The sequence below is a fragment of the Phyllobates terribilis genome, unplaced genomic scaffold (assembly GCF_046119375.1).
Source record: "Phyllobates terribilis strain yellow unplaced genomic scaffold, ASM4611937v1 Scaffold_1__5_contigs__length_1240528914, whole genome shotgun sequence".
Lineage (NCBI taxonomy): Eukaryota > Metazoa > Chordata > Amphibia > Anura > Dendrobatidae > Phyllobates > Phyllobates terribilis.
Genome location: NW_027362761.1, coordinates 499,781,581 through 499,796,851, shown reverse-complemented (window position 1 = coordinate 499,796,851; position 15,271 = coordinate 499,781,581).

Here is a 15,271-nt window from a genome sequence, read left to right as displayed (position 1 = left end):
CATAGAGACTATGATTGTTCTATTGAATTTGTCCCTGGAGCGACTCTTCCTAAAAGTTGTTTATTTAACCTTACTATTCCTGAGAGGAAGGCTTTGGAGGAATACATACAGACAAGTTTGGCCGCCGGTCACATTAGGCCTTCTAAGTCTCCTGTGGCGGTTGGATTTTTTTTTGTAAAAAAAAAGGACGGCGGTTTACGTCCTTGTCTGGATTTTCGTGAGATTAACAAAATTTCTGTACGCAATCCTTACCCACTGCCATTGATTCCTGATTTATTTAACCAGTTAATGGGGGCCAAGTGGTTCTCTAAAATTGACCTTAAGGGGGCATACAATCTGTTGCGCATGAAGGAGGGTGACGAATTGAAGACTGCTTTTAACACTCCTGTGGGTCATTTTGAGAATCTGGTGATGCCTTTTGGTCTTACCAATGCTCCTGCATTTTTTCAGAATCTTATTAATGACATCCTTAGACCTTTGATCGGCAAAAATGTGGTTGTGTATTTGGATGACATTTTGATTTATTCGCCGGATCTGGAGTCTCATTGGCGGAGCGTACGTGAGGTATTACAGTTGTTAATGGACAATTCGCTTTTTGCTAAGCTGGAGAAATGTGAGTTCGCTGTACAGAGAATTAGTTTTTTGGGTTACATTATCTCCAGCGAAGGTTTTGAGATGGACCCGGTTAAAGTTCAAGCTGTACAGGAATGGCCTAGGCCTATTGGTTTGAAATCGATACAGAGGTTTTTAGGTTTCGCCAATTATTACAGAAAATTCATAAAAAATTTTTCTAGTATTGTCAAACCTCTGACCGATCTCACCAGGAAAGGTGCTGATGCGGTTCAGTGGTCTTCTGAGGCTATTGAAGCTTTTGTGTATCTCAAGGAGAGGTTCACCTCTGCTCCCATCCTTATGCAGCCTGATGTGACTAAGCCGTTTTTGGTTGAGGTTGATGCTTCCTCTGTGGGGGTTGGCGCAGTATTGTCTCAGGATAACGGGGATGGATTACATCCCTGTGCCTTTTTTTCAAAAAAATTTTCGGAGACTGAACTGAATTACGATATTGGTAATCGGGAATTATTGGCTATTAAACTCGCATTTGAACACTGGCGCCACTTCTTGGAAGGTGCGGAATTTCCCGTTCAGGTTCTTACGGATCATAAAAATCTGATATATCTTGATGCTGCCAAGCGCCTGAATGCCCGTCAGGCTAGGTGGGCACTGTTTTTTTCGCGGTTTAATTTCTCCGTTACTTACATCCCTGGTACTAAGAATGTTAAGGCGGATGCCTTGTCTCGCAGTTTTTCTCCCATAGTCGGTGCTGAGAAAGAGGAGAACATTTTACAAGAAGGTGTTGTGATAGCTGCTTTGGACTCCGTTTTGGAAGATGAGATTCTTAAAGCACAGGAGAATGGCCCATCTAACACTCCTCATGGGAGGTTGTTTGTGCCTGGGACCTTTAGGAGAGATTTGTTTGTTGAGTGTCACGAATCTCGGTTGGCAGGTCATCCCGGAATCTCTGAGACCAAGAGACTGGTGGGTCGCAGTTTTTGGTGGCCTGGATGGCAGAAGGAAGTCATTAAGTGGGTGCGTCAATGTACTATATGTGCTAGATCTAAGTCCTCACATACTCCTGCTGCGGGGTTGCTTTGTCCTTTGGAGGTTTCTCAGTGCTCCTTGGACACATTTGGCTATGGACTTTATAACTGACCTTCCCCCCTCTGAGGGTTTTACTGTCATCTGGGTGGTCGTGGACCGTTTTAGCAAGATGTGTCACTTGGTTCCCTTCGTCAAACTGCCCTGCGCTAAAACTCTCGCTAAGGCCTTTGTCAAGGAAATTGTCAGACTTCATGGCGTTCCTACTGACATTGTTTCTGATAGGGGTCCTCAGTTCGTGGCTCGTTTTTGGCGTGCCTTTTGTGACAGGTTGGGAGTTCATTTATCGTTCTCGTCCGGATATCATCCTGAATCTAATGGCCAGACAGAAAGGAAAAACCAGGATGTTGAGCAGTTCTTGCGTTGTTTTGTGGCAGACAATCAAGAGGGGTGGTCTGAGTTTCTGCCACTTGCTGAATTTGCTCTGAACAATCATACATCTTCTTCTGCTGGTTGTTCGCCTTTTTTTTGTTGTTCTGGGAGACATCCGTCGTTTGGGTCGTTCTCCAAGTTGGGATCTGCCGTGCCTGAGGAGGAGAATTTTTTCGGTGATTTGGAGAGAGTTTGGACGGATGTGCGTGGTAATCTTCAGGAGGCCAACAGAAAATCTAAAGACTACTTTGATAGGAAACGACAGGAGGTTTTGTTCGCTGTTGGTGACATGGTTTGGTTGTCCTCTAGGAATCTGCGGTTGAGGATTCCTTCTAAGAAATTGGGTCCCAAGTTTGTAGGGCCCTTTAAGGTGCTTCAGGTTGTCAACCAATCTGCTGTTAGGTTGGAGGTTCCTACCTCCTGGAGAATTAATCCGGTATTTCATGTCTCTCTGTTAAAAAAAGCTGTTGTGTCGGATGGTGACGCCTCTGCCTCTGTTCCTCCGGTGGTGGAGGACGGGGAATATGAAATTTCTCGCATCCTTAACTCTAGACGGTATAGAGGTAGTTTGCAGTATCTTGTGGCCTGGAAAGGTTTCGGACCCGAGGATAACTCTTGGGTGAGGTCAGATGATGTTTCCGCGTCCAGACTTATCAGAGCGTTTCACAGGAGATTTCCTGATAAGCCTGGTCCTAGGGGATCCGGAGGATCCTCTTAGAAGGGGGGGTACTGTTAGAACCTTGCTCTTAGGTTTTTTCCTTTGCTGGTCACATGACCTTGTTGGCCTATTTAATCCTGCTCCGCCCTTCTGGCTTTGCTGGACTTCATTGTATAACTACTTTCTAGCTAGCCTGTGCTCTGTATCCAACTCTGTTAGTTTGCTTGGTCTACGGACCTCTATGTTCTATATATTTTGTTTGTTCGTCTGTCTGCTACTATTTCTGTTAGGAGGTGTCCATTTTCCTCCCAGTCCTTAGTACTTGTAGGGATTCCATGCCCACATCTATAGGTCTCCGTACAGACTAGCTTAGGACTTTAGCAGGTCTGATCGCAGGATCAGGTCCCCTGTTACATCGTAGGGATTCAGCTGAGTTCTATCGTAGGGACAGATCTCCTCTCTTTCCTTAGCTCCGGTAGCAGAACATAACAGGTGGCACCCGGACGCGGGGCAGAGTGCTTTGGCGGCACACGGACGCAGGTCTGTGTGCTTCGGTGGCACCCAGACACGAGGCTGTGTGCTTCAGGGGCACTCGTCCTTGGAGCCGTGTTATTCGGTGGTACCCGGACGCCGATCTTTGTGCTTCGGTAGCACCGAGAAGTGGGGCCACGTGCTTCTGTGGCACCCGGATGCAGGGCCACGTGCTTCTGTAGCACATGGACGCGGGTCTGTGTGCTTCGGTGGCACCTGTACAGGGAGGCCATGTGCTTCGGTGGCACCCAGATGCACCCGGACGTGGGGCCGTGTGCTTAGGTGGCACTCGTATGTGGGCCATGTGCTTTGGCGGCACCCGGACATGGGTCCGTGTGCTTCGGTGGCACTCAGATGCGGGTCTGTGTGCTTTGGAAGCACCTAGACACGGGCCATGTGCTTCAGTGGCACCCAGACGCGGGGCAGAGTGCTTCGGTGGTACACGGACGCGGGTCTGTGTGTTTCGGTGGCATACAGATACAAGGCCTTGTGCTTCAAGGGCACTCGTACGTGGAGCCGTGTGCTTCGGTGGTACCCGGTCGCCGGTCTTTGTGCTTCGGTAGCACCGAGAAGCGGGGCCTTGTGCTTCGGTGGCACCCGGACGCTAGTCTGTGTGCTTCGGTGGCACCCAGACACGGGTCTGTGTGCTTCGGTGGCACTCGTACGTGGGGCGGTGTGCTTCGGTGGCACCTGTACAGGGAGGTCGTGTGCTTCGATGGCACCCGCATGCCGGTTTGTGTGCTTCGGTGGCACCCATTCAACGGGGCCGTGTGCTTCGGTGGCACCCAGACATGAGGCCGTGTTCTTCATGGACATTCGTACGTAGAGCCGTGTGCTTCGGAGGTACCCGGATGCCGGTCTTCGTGTTTTGGTAGCACTGAGAAGCGGTAGCCATGTGCTTCAGTGGAACCCGTACGCAGGGCACTGTGCTTATTTGGCACACAGACGTGGGTCTGTGTGCTTTGGTGGCACCCAGACACGGGGGCGTGTGCTTCAATGGCACTCATGTGGGGCTGTGTGCCTCGCTGACTCCCATTCAGGAGATCGTGTGCTTCGGTGGCACCCGGACGAGGGGCTATGTGCTTCGGTGGCACAAGGACGCGGGTCTGTGTGCTAAGTTGACCTAGATGCGCGGCCGTGTGCTTCAGGGGCACTCGTACGTGGAGCCGTGTACTTAGGAGGTACCCGGACGCCAAGCTTTGTGCTTCGGTAGCACCGAGAAGCGGGACCATGTGCTTCGGTGGCACACAGACACAGGTCTGTGTGCTTCGGTAGCACCTAGACACGGGGCCATGTGCTTCGGTGGCACCTGGACGCGGGGCGGAGTGCTTCGATGGCACACGGACACGGGTATGTGTGTTTCGGTTGCACCCAGACACAAGGCCGTGTGCTTCAGGGGCACTCGTACGTGGAGCCATGTACTGCGGAGGTACCTGGACGCCGGCTTTGTGCTTCGGTAGCACCGAGAAGCGGGGCCACGTGCTTCGGTGGCTCCCGGATGCAGGGCCGTGTGCTTCTATAGCACATGGACGCGGGTCTGTGTGCTTCGGAGGCACCCAGACACGGGTCTGTGTGCTTCGATGGCACCCGTACAGGGAGGCCATGTGCTTCGGTGGCACTTGGACACGATTTTGTGTGCTTCTGTGGCACCTAGACTCGGGGCCATGTGTTACGGTGGCACCCAGATGCAGGGCCATGTGCATCAGTGGCAACCAGACACGGGGCGTGTGTTTCGGTGGCACTCATATGTGGGGCTGTGTGCTTCAGTGGAACCAGAAGCGGAGCCGTGTGCTTCGGTGGCACCCGAATGGGGGTCTGTGTGCTTTGGTGGCAACTAGACAAGGGGCCATGTGCTTCGGTGGCACCCGAATGTGGGGCGGAGTGCTTTGGTGGCTACTAGACGCGGGTTTGTGTGCTTCGGTGGCACCTAGACACGGGCCCTGTGCTTCAGTGGCACCCAGACGAGGGGCCATGTGCTACGGTGGCACACGGACGCGGGTCTGTGTGCTTCGGTGGCACCCAGACACGGGGCCGTGTGCTTCGGTGGTACTCATGTGTGAAGCCATGTGCTTCGGTGGCACCCAGACACGGAGCTGTGTGCTTCGGTGGCACCTGGACGCGGGTCTGTGTGCTTCGGTGGCACCCGAACGCGGGTCTGTGTGCTTCGGTGCCACACGGATGTGGTCTGTGTACTTCGGTGGCACCCAGACATGAGACCGTATGCTTCAGGGGCTCTCATACGTGGAGCCGTGTGCTTCGGTGGTATCTGGACGCGGGGCAGAGTGCTTCGGTGGCACACGGATATGGGTCTGTGTGCTTCAGTGGCACCCAGACACGAGGCAGTGTGCTTCAGGGGCACTCGTACATGGAGCCGTGTTCTTCAATGGTACCTGGATGCCGGTCTTTGTGCTTCGGTAACACTGAGAAGCGGGGCCGTGTGCTTCGGTGGCACCCGGATGCGGGTCTGTTTGCTTCGGTGGCACCCAGACACGAGGTCGTGTGCTACAGGTGCACTCGTACGTGGAGCCGTGTTCTTCAATGGTACAGGGACGCCAGTCTTTGTTTCGGTAACACAGAGAAGCGGGGCCGTGTTCTTTGGTGGCACCCGGACATGGGTCTGTGTGCTTCGATGGCACCTAGACACGGCGCCATGTGCTTCGGTGGCACCCGTACAGGGAGGCTATGTGCTTCAGTGGCACCCGAATGCGGGTCTGTTTGCTACTGTGGCACCTAGACACGGGGCCATGTGCTTCGGTGGCACCCGGACGAAGGGTCATGTGCTTCGGTGGCACACGGATGCGGGTCTGTGTGCTTCGGTGGCACCCAGACACGGGGCCATGTGCTTCGGTGACACTCGTATGTGGAGCTTTGTGCTTCGGTGGCACCCGTTCAGGGGGTCGTGTGCTTCGGTGGCACCCGGACGCGGGGCAGAGTGCTATAGTGGCACATGGACGCGGATCTGTGTGCTTCGGTGGCACATAGACACGAGGCTGTGTGCTTCAGGGGCACTCATACGTGGAGACGTGTGCTTCGGTGGTCCCCGGACGCCGGTCTTTTTGCTTCGATAGCACTGAGAAGCAGGGCCATGTGCTTCGGTGGCACCCGGACGCGAGTCTGTGTGCTTCGGTGGCACCTAGACACGGGGTCATGTGCTTCGGTGGCACTCAGACACGGGGCCGTGTGCTTCCGTGGTACTTGTACGTGCAGCCGTGTGCTTCGGAGTTACCCGGACGCCGGTCTTTGTGCTTCAGTAGCACCGAGAAGTGGGACCATGTTCTTCGGTGACACCCAGATGCGGGTCTGTGTGCTTCTGTCGTACCTAGACACGGGTCCATGTGCTTCGGTGGCACCCGGACTGGGGTCTGTGTGCTTCGGTGGTACACGGATGCGGGTCTTTGTGCTTCGGTGGCACCCAGACATGAGGCCGTGTGCTTCAGGGTCGCCCTACATGAAGCTGTATTCTTTGGTGGCACCCGGACATGGGTCTGTGTGCTTCGATGGCACCTAGACACGGCGCCATGTGCTTCGGTGGCACCCGTACAGGGAGGCTATGTGCTTCAGTGGCACCCGAATGCGGGTCTGTTTGCTACTGTGGCACCTAGACACGGGGCCATGTGCTTCGGTGGCACCCGGACGAAGGGTCATGTGCTTCGGTGGCACACGGATGAGGGTCTGTGTGCTTCGGTGGCACCCAGACACGGGGCCATGTGCTTCGGTGACACTCGTATGTGGAGCTTTGTGCTTCGGTGGCACCCGTTCAGGGGGTCGTGTGCTTCGGTGGCACCCGGACACGGGGCAGAGTGCTATAGTGGCACCCCCAGATGCGGGTCTGTGTGCTTCTGTGGTACCTAGACATGGGGCCATGTGCTTCGGTGGCACCCTGACTGGGGTCTGTGTGCTTCGGTGGTACACGGACGCGGGTCTGTGTGCTTCGGTGGCACCCAGACATGAGGCCGTGTGCTTCAGGGTCACGCTACATGAAGCTGTATTCTTTGGTGGCACCCGGATGTGGGTCTGTGTGCTTCGGTGGCACCTAGACAGGGGGCATGTGCTTCAGTGGCACCCGAACATTTAACCTTGTGCTTCAGTAGCATGCAGACATCGAGCTGTGTGCTTCAGTGGCACCCGGATGATGGGCCTTGTGCTTCAAAGGCACACAAACACGGGGCTGTGTGCTTCGGTGGCACTCGGACATTGGTGCCGTGTGCTTCGGTAGCACAAGAAGGTCAGGCCGTGTGTTTTGGGGGCATCTGGACATCGAGCTGTGTGCTTCAGTTGCACTTGGATATTGGACTTTGTGCTTCAGTGGCACACATATATCGGGATGTGTGCTTCAATGGCACCTGGACATTGAGCCGTGTGCTTCGGTGGACACTGGGCCTTGTTCTTCGCTGGCACGAGGACGTTGGGTCATGTGCTTCAATGGCATGCGAACACGAGGCTATCTGCTTCAGTGGCACCTGAACGTCGAGCCGTGTGCTTTGGTTGCACCTGAAGGTCGGGCCATGTGCTTTGGGGGCACCTGGACATCGAGCTGTGTGCTTCAGTTGCACCTGGATATTGGACCTTGTGCTTCAATAGCACGTATATATTGGGATGTGGGCTTCAATGGCATCTAGATGTCGAGCCATGTGCTTTGGTGGCACGTAGAAACTGGGCCTTGTGCTTTGGTGGCACTCGGACATTGGACCTTGTGCTTCAATGGCATGCAAACATGAGGCTGTCTGCTTCAGTGGGACCTGGCTGTCGATCCGTGTGCTTCAGTGGCACCTGAAGGTCAGGCCATGTGCTTTGGGGGCACCTGGACATTGAGCTGTGTGCTTCAGTTGCACCTGGATATTGTACTTTGTGCTTCAATGGCACCTGGACATTGAGCCATGTGCTTCGGTGGCACGTGGAACTGGGTCTTTTTCTTCGCTGGCACAAGGACGTTGGACCATGTGCTTCGGTGGCACCCTTTTGTTGGATCTTGTGCTTCGGTGGCACCAGGACTGTGGAGTCGGTAAGCCAAACCTCTGACTCCTCAATTTCCATGACACCGACTCTACGACTCCAACTCCCTCATACATGGCTCATGTTTAAGTGATAAATTTACTGTAGCACCGAAGCACACGCGCCATGTGCTTCAGAGGAACATGGAGGTCAGGCCATGTGCTTTGGGGCCACCTTGAAGTCGAGCTGTGTGCTTCAGTGCTACTTAGATGTTAGACCTTGTGCTTCAATTGCAAGTAGATATAGGGACGTGTGCTTCAGTGGCACCTGGATATCGAGCGATGTGCTTTGTTGGCACGCGGAAACTGGGCCTTATGCTTCGCTGGCACAGAGACATCAGGCCATGTGCTTCGATAGCATATGAATGCCGGTCCGTCTGCTTCAGTGGCATGCAGGCATTTGGCTTTGTGCTACAGTAGCACACAGATATCAGTCTTGTGCTCCAGTGGCACCTGGACATCGAGTTGTGTGCTTTGATAGCACCTGGAAGTCGGGCTTAGTGCTTCGGTGGCACCTGGACATCGGGCCCTGTTCTTCTGTGGCACCGTGCCGGGTGCTTCGGTTGCACATGGACACCGAGCTGTGTGCTTCGGTGGCCCCTTGATGTTGGGCCGTGTGCTTCAGTGGCACAGAATGTCGGGCTGTGTTCTCTGGAAGCACCTTGACATCGAGCTGTGTGCTTCAGTGGCACCTGGACATTGGACCTTGTGCTTCAAATGGCACGCAGATGTGTGACGTGTGCTTCGATAGCATCTAGACGTCAAGACGTGTGCTTCAGTGGCCTGTGAAAACTGGGCCTTGTGCTTCGCTGGCATGAGGACATTATGCCATGTGCTTCGGTGGCACCCTGACGTCAGTTCTTCGGCTTTGGTGGCATGCAGATATCAGACAATATGCTTCTGTGGCAGCAGGTCATCGATCCGTGTGCTTGAGTGGCACCCAGACATTGGGTCTTGCGCTTTGGTAGAATGCGGATGTCTTTCTTTCTACTTGGGTTGCATGCAGACATTGGTCCATGTGCTTTGGTTGAAATCGGATGTCGGGGCGTATTCTTCAGTTGAACACGAAAGTCGGTCCATGTGTTTCAGAAGCATGTGGAAACTAGGCCTTGTGTTTTGCTGGCAAGAGGACGTTTGGCCATGTGCTTTGGTGGCACCCTGACATCGGGTCTTGAGCTTCAGTGGCACGAAGATATCAGGCATATGCTTTGAAGGCACCTAGTTGTCGAGCTGGGTGCTTCGGTGGCATGCAGACGGGTCTTGTGCTTCTGTGGCACGCAGATATTAGGCTATAAGCTTCGATGGCACCTGGACATCAAGATGTGTGCCCCGGTAGCACCTGGAAGTCAGGCCTTGTTCTTCAGTGGCACATGGATGTTAGGGCCTGTGCTTTGGTGGCACCGGAAAGGTCATGCTGTCTGATTCAGTGGCACCTGTACATCGAGCTGTGTGATTCGGTGAAACTCGAATTTTGGGCTTTGTGCTACAGTGGCATGCATATATATTTCGGGCCATGTGCTTCGGTGGCACCTGGACGTTTAGCCTGTGCTTTGGTGGCACCTGAAGGTTGGGTCATGTGCTTTTGGTCCACCTGGACATCGAGTGGTGTGCTTCAGTGGCACCTAGATGTTGAACTTTGTGCTTCATTGGCACACAGATATCGGGACTTGTGCTTTGGTGGCACCTGGATATCGAGCCATGTGCTTAGGTGGCACCCAATACTTGGACTGTAAAGTCTTAAGATGTGCCAGATGGTTCATTCTATTTGATAAATCAAGCATATTTTAAGTACAAGATGTGGAGCTGTAAGCAGAGTCACGGGCAACTAGGACATGGCAAGGAGCTGCAACAAGGATCATGGCACTAGGAACACAACCAGGAGCAGAAACTAGGATAAGGTTCATGACCACACGCTATAACTAGAAATAGGCCTTGGACATAACCAGTATATAGCAGGAGCCGACCATGGACTCAGAACTAGGAGATGCAAGGAACAGAGTCCAGGACAAATTCAGGGTGGGAACCAAGGACAGCATCCAGGATTAGGCGAATGGTCATAGGCATAGTACAGGCGCAGAGTACAGGGAGTAATTAGAACAGGCAGGAATTTGTTGCATCCTCTATGAAATCACATGTGAATGCATACTCACCGCACAGTGTCTCATGTTGCAGGGATCAAAGCAGCGAGAAGGTGCAACAAAATGTCAACATTGGGCTGCAAGACCAAGTCACAGCAAGGACACAATCCAAGCAGCACCACAGTAGCAAAGTAAGTTTTATTCTAATTAATCAGATAGGGATGTATGGTCAGATGAAGATGCATGCAGTAAGGAAGGAAATATGTTTGACATGTTAATTAAGTGTTTGAAAGCTGTGAAGAGTAAACAGAAAGAGGTGATCAGTACATGGCTGAAAGCTCAGAACAGTGAGATAGTAGTCACAGCGCAGGGTGTGTTCATTGTCATCCACTTATACACATTTGTAGTAAGATTATTAGGGAAGAAAGTATGTGGGTGTTTTTGGTTTTCCAAGGGAAATTTTGGTAGCTAAGATAGGCTTAGTCAGGTAGAGAGGAAGCAGAGGAGAACAATTGGGGAATGGAATAAGGGTTTATTTTAATCTAAATGAGTGGGTTGGTAAAGGAAAAAAATGCAAAATTAAGACAAAAGAACCATATATGGTCGGTCAATGGGAATCGATCACCAGGTTTTTGCTACCTAATCTGAGAGCATAATGTAGGGGTAGAGACACTAATTCCAGAGAGGTATCACTTACTGGTCTACTTGGTGTAGCTTTTGTGTTAGTTTAGTGTTGGTTTTATCAGCAAGAGATTATCACAAAAGGACTAGTAAACCTGCTGCCATGTAGTCCAACCCACCCCCACCACTGATTTCTGCCTAATCACAGTATACAAAGAAAGCTGCCAATCAGTGGTGTGGGAGGGTTTATAAATGGCTCGGCATTCAGAGAACTGCTGGATCTGCAGCAGAAAAATATATATTCTTAATCAAAACTGCAGCACCCAGTAAAGTAAGTGACACATCTCTGGAATCAGGGTGGCTGCCCCTATGTGACACCCCAGGGGTCTGGTTGCCACAGTAATAGAGATATTATGTCTGAGAGCAAGTGGGAGGTTTCTCTGGTCAGGAGCCCTAAGCATGCAACACGGCCTGCCCAGACCTGGGAGGGGAGGAATCTGCCCTTATAAACTGGGTCTGGGGCGGGATTAGTGAGTGAAGCTGGAGACAGAGCTTGCAGAACAAGCAGAGCAGTCAGAGCCTGGAGAGGGAAAGTGAGAACAGGAGCTCTGTAGGAGCAGCAGCTGAAGGCCAGGAGCTGTGAGCAGAGATATAGCTCGCCCTGGCTGAAGTTACTAAAACCGGACACAGGAGTCCGAGGCTGTGGGGACTGATATATACCCAGCAGCAGAAACCAACCGGCAGGGGATTCCAGGTCCTCTGGCCATAGAAGCCCGGAGGCTCAGTCACAAAGAAGGGACCAGCGCCGCCATCCAGGAGCGGAGGCTAACAGAAGGCCCCAAGTCACCAGCCATACGGGTGAGCACCACACGGTATACTCAGGGACGTGGGCTACTTGTAACTGCTGACAGCAAGGTAGCCAGGAAGAGTGCAGATAAATGGGGAGGCCTACAACTCCACCTGGCCAGGGGAACTCCTGCTTGCTCGCAGACTGACCAGGCCCCTTATACTAGCCAGTACTCCCGGGAGGGTCTGCCTTGTACCATCAGTAAAGACCCTGAACTGCACCTCACGTCTCTGTGATTCCTTGCCGCACCAGCACCATTAGCACTGGGACACTCACACCATCACTCCCATCATCTCTCACATTAGCTGCCCTGAGGCAATACTTCTCCCGTGGGGAGTTATCCCATACTCGGCTGCGCAAACAACATCAGCCTCAGCGGTCGGCAGCGCAGCGGCGGTCCCCACTGACCGCAATCCACGGGTGGCGTAGTCGGACATTTGCTATACATTAAGACTGCCACTGGTTTGACCACCCTGGGCACGGACCGGGTCACTGCCACACGGAGACTACAACCCCCAGCATTCTACAACAGGCCCGGTTCCGGGTTCCCCTGCACAACACAGGCCCAGGGGGCGCGTCAACTTTGGCGTAGTCGGCAGGATTTCGTGCCCGCAACCACCGGGTACTGCGTGCCTGAAAAAGAGACTTTTATACTTACCTGTGGTGAAGTTTCCCGCCGTCCGGAGTCGTTTCCCGCCGTCCAGAGCCGATTCCCGCCATCAGACGCCATCTTGGACCGTTTCCAGCCGTCTTCTGCCTTCTTCCCGCCATCCGCAGCTGCTTCCCGCCTTCGGACGCCATCTTCGGGCCGCCGCACGGGAAGAAAAGGGGCGTGGACGCCGAAAGTGCGCGAGATCCGAAGCTCCGCCCCACGCTCTGACGCTGCGCAAGGTCCTGGAAGGGAGGAAGAGCGACGCTGACGTCATCGGAGCGCGACGCCAGGTCCTCAACCCCGACAATCGACTGCGGAGCCATGGCCTACGGAAGAAGAGCATCGCAAGGTAGGCCACGGTCCACTAGGGGGGAGGAGGATGCCGGATACCGAGGGGAGCTCCACTGCCACAGCCACCGCCAGCGCAACCGCTGCAGCAGTCATGCCATTCACCATGCCCTATATCCCGGGGGCAACCTGGCTACCCCAGTACTCAGGGGAGTCACATACTCTAAATGACTTTAGAGAAAGACTGGATAGCCTCTTCCAGGTGTACCCCCTCACAGAAGAGCAAAAAGTGAGCATCCTGGTGGCCCAATTAATCGGGGCAGCCCAAAGGGAGGTAAAGTCCTGGCCACCTGGGAGGAAGAGGACTGTCAGAGAAATACTAGCCCGGCTGAAAGACACATTTGATACCCGTACCTCAGCCGAAATAAAGCTCAGATTTTACGGGTGTAAACAGCGGGCACATGAGAGTATAAGAGACTATGCTCTAAACCTACAAGAGGCCCTGAGAGCCATTAAGCAGGCAGACCCTGACAGCGTGGGAAATGAAGATAAGCTGTTGACTGAACAATTTATTGAGGGTCTACTGTGCAATGCCCACCGAACCCAGTTGCGGGCAATAGCCTTACAGGACCCTGACCTGGACTTTGCACAGTTCAAGGACAGAGCCATCCGGGTGCTCCGAGAACCGGCACCAGGTGGCGCTGTGACCCACAGGCGCCCTGCTATCACTTACCACCAGGAGACGGCGCCCTTGTCTGCAGGGCCTGTGGGAGCTGATGCGCAGGCTTTAAACAGTGACCCGGCTACAGACCTGCACCATCAGGTCCAAGAGCTGACTAAGAGCGTTGCCGCGCTAACCAGAACTGTGCAGTCTTTATAGGTCTCTTCTCCAGGAAAGATCCAGCTGGCATCCGGACCGGAGGACGTCCCGTGGCACCGACTGAGGAGGACCCCACCGGCCAGAGGAAGACCCAGCGACAGATACAACAAGGACGGACGACCCATCTGCCGCCGCTGCAATCAACCCGGACATGTGGCAAGGTACTGTCATTTAAACGGGCACAACCTGGGGTAGAGGGCCAACCCCCAGGCATAAGACCATCAGGCCCATCAAACTGGCGTGATAAATACGTAGGGGGACGTCCAATCTTGCCTGTGGTACTGGATGGCATTCCTATGAGTGCCCTACTAGACACTGGGTCACAGGTGACCACCATCCCGTACGTGCTCTTTAAACAGTACTGGAATGACTCGGACATAACCCGCTACCCAGATGACGACCTGAGTATCATCGCCAGCAATGGTCAGCCCGTGCCGCAGGTGGGATTCAAAGAGGTGACCATTAAGATCGGTAAAGTCGAACTGGCGGCACAAGGACTGATTATAGTGGACATAGACCGTCATGAGAGTCACCCTAGAATAACCTTGGGAACTAATGTGATTGAAAATTGTCTTGCAGAGGTGATTCTCATTTTACAGCAGGTTGCCAAGAACGCCAGTTCCGGCCAGCAGCGTGTGCTCCAAAAAGAGATCCGGGCACTGATGAAGCGGCAACAGGTGGAACTATCTGGTGGTGAGATAGGTAGCGTGAGAATGTGTGACCCGTTCCCTATTGCCATGCCCCCAAAAAGTGAGATGATGATTTGGTGCCGGGCAGCTATTGGTCTAAGAGGTACAGACTACCAAGCAATGGTAGAACCCGTCTACTCAGACAGTAGGCCCTCTATTTTGACAGCACGGGGGGTGGTCGATGTACGCCATGGGAGGGTGCCTGTTCGCATCATAAATATCGGGGAGAGAGAAGTATACCTGCCCCGGTATGCCACGCTAGCCAAATTGTTCACCATAAACCAGAATTCTGTACAGGCCGTGGAACCCTTGCCTCCATCTCAACCAGAGGAAGGTAACGGCTCTAAGAAACCAATGGAGGACTGGTGTCAGCAACTGCATTTGGGTACTGACTCCACTCCCTCACACCAGAAACAGGGAGTCTATCGGGTGGTTCGAGAGTACGAGAGAGTGTTTAGTAAACACCCGCTAGACTTCGGGCGAGTAAAGGGGGTAGAACACCACATCCCCACGGGAGACCATCCTCCCATAAAGGAGAGATACCGACCCGTACCCCCGGCACACTACCAACACGCCAAGGGGATGCTTAGAGACATGAAGGAGGCTGGGGTAATCAGGGACAGCTGTAGCCCCTGGGCAGCTCCACTAGTCTTAGTGAAAAAGAAAGACAACACCATGAAAATGTGTGTAGACTACAGGAAGGTCAACCGTATCACACACAAAGATGCGTACCCGTTACCAAGGATAGAAGAGTCCTTAGCTGCATTAAAATCTGCTAACTTCTTCTCTACTTTGGATCTCACTAGCGGGTACTGGCAGGTTCCTGTAGCAGAGGCGGACCGGGAGAAGACCGCATTCACCACCCCGATGGGTCTCAGCGAATTTAACTGTATGCCGTTCGGGCTCTGCAACGCACCAGGAACCTTCCAACGGTTGATGGAATGCTGTCTGGGACACCGGAACTTCGAGACGGTCCTGTTATACCTGGACGATGTCATCGTCTATTCC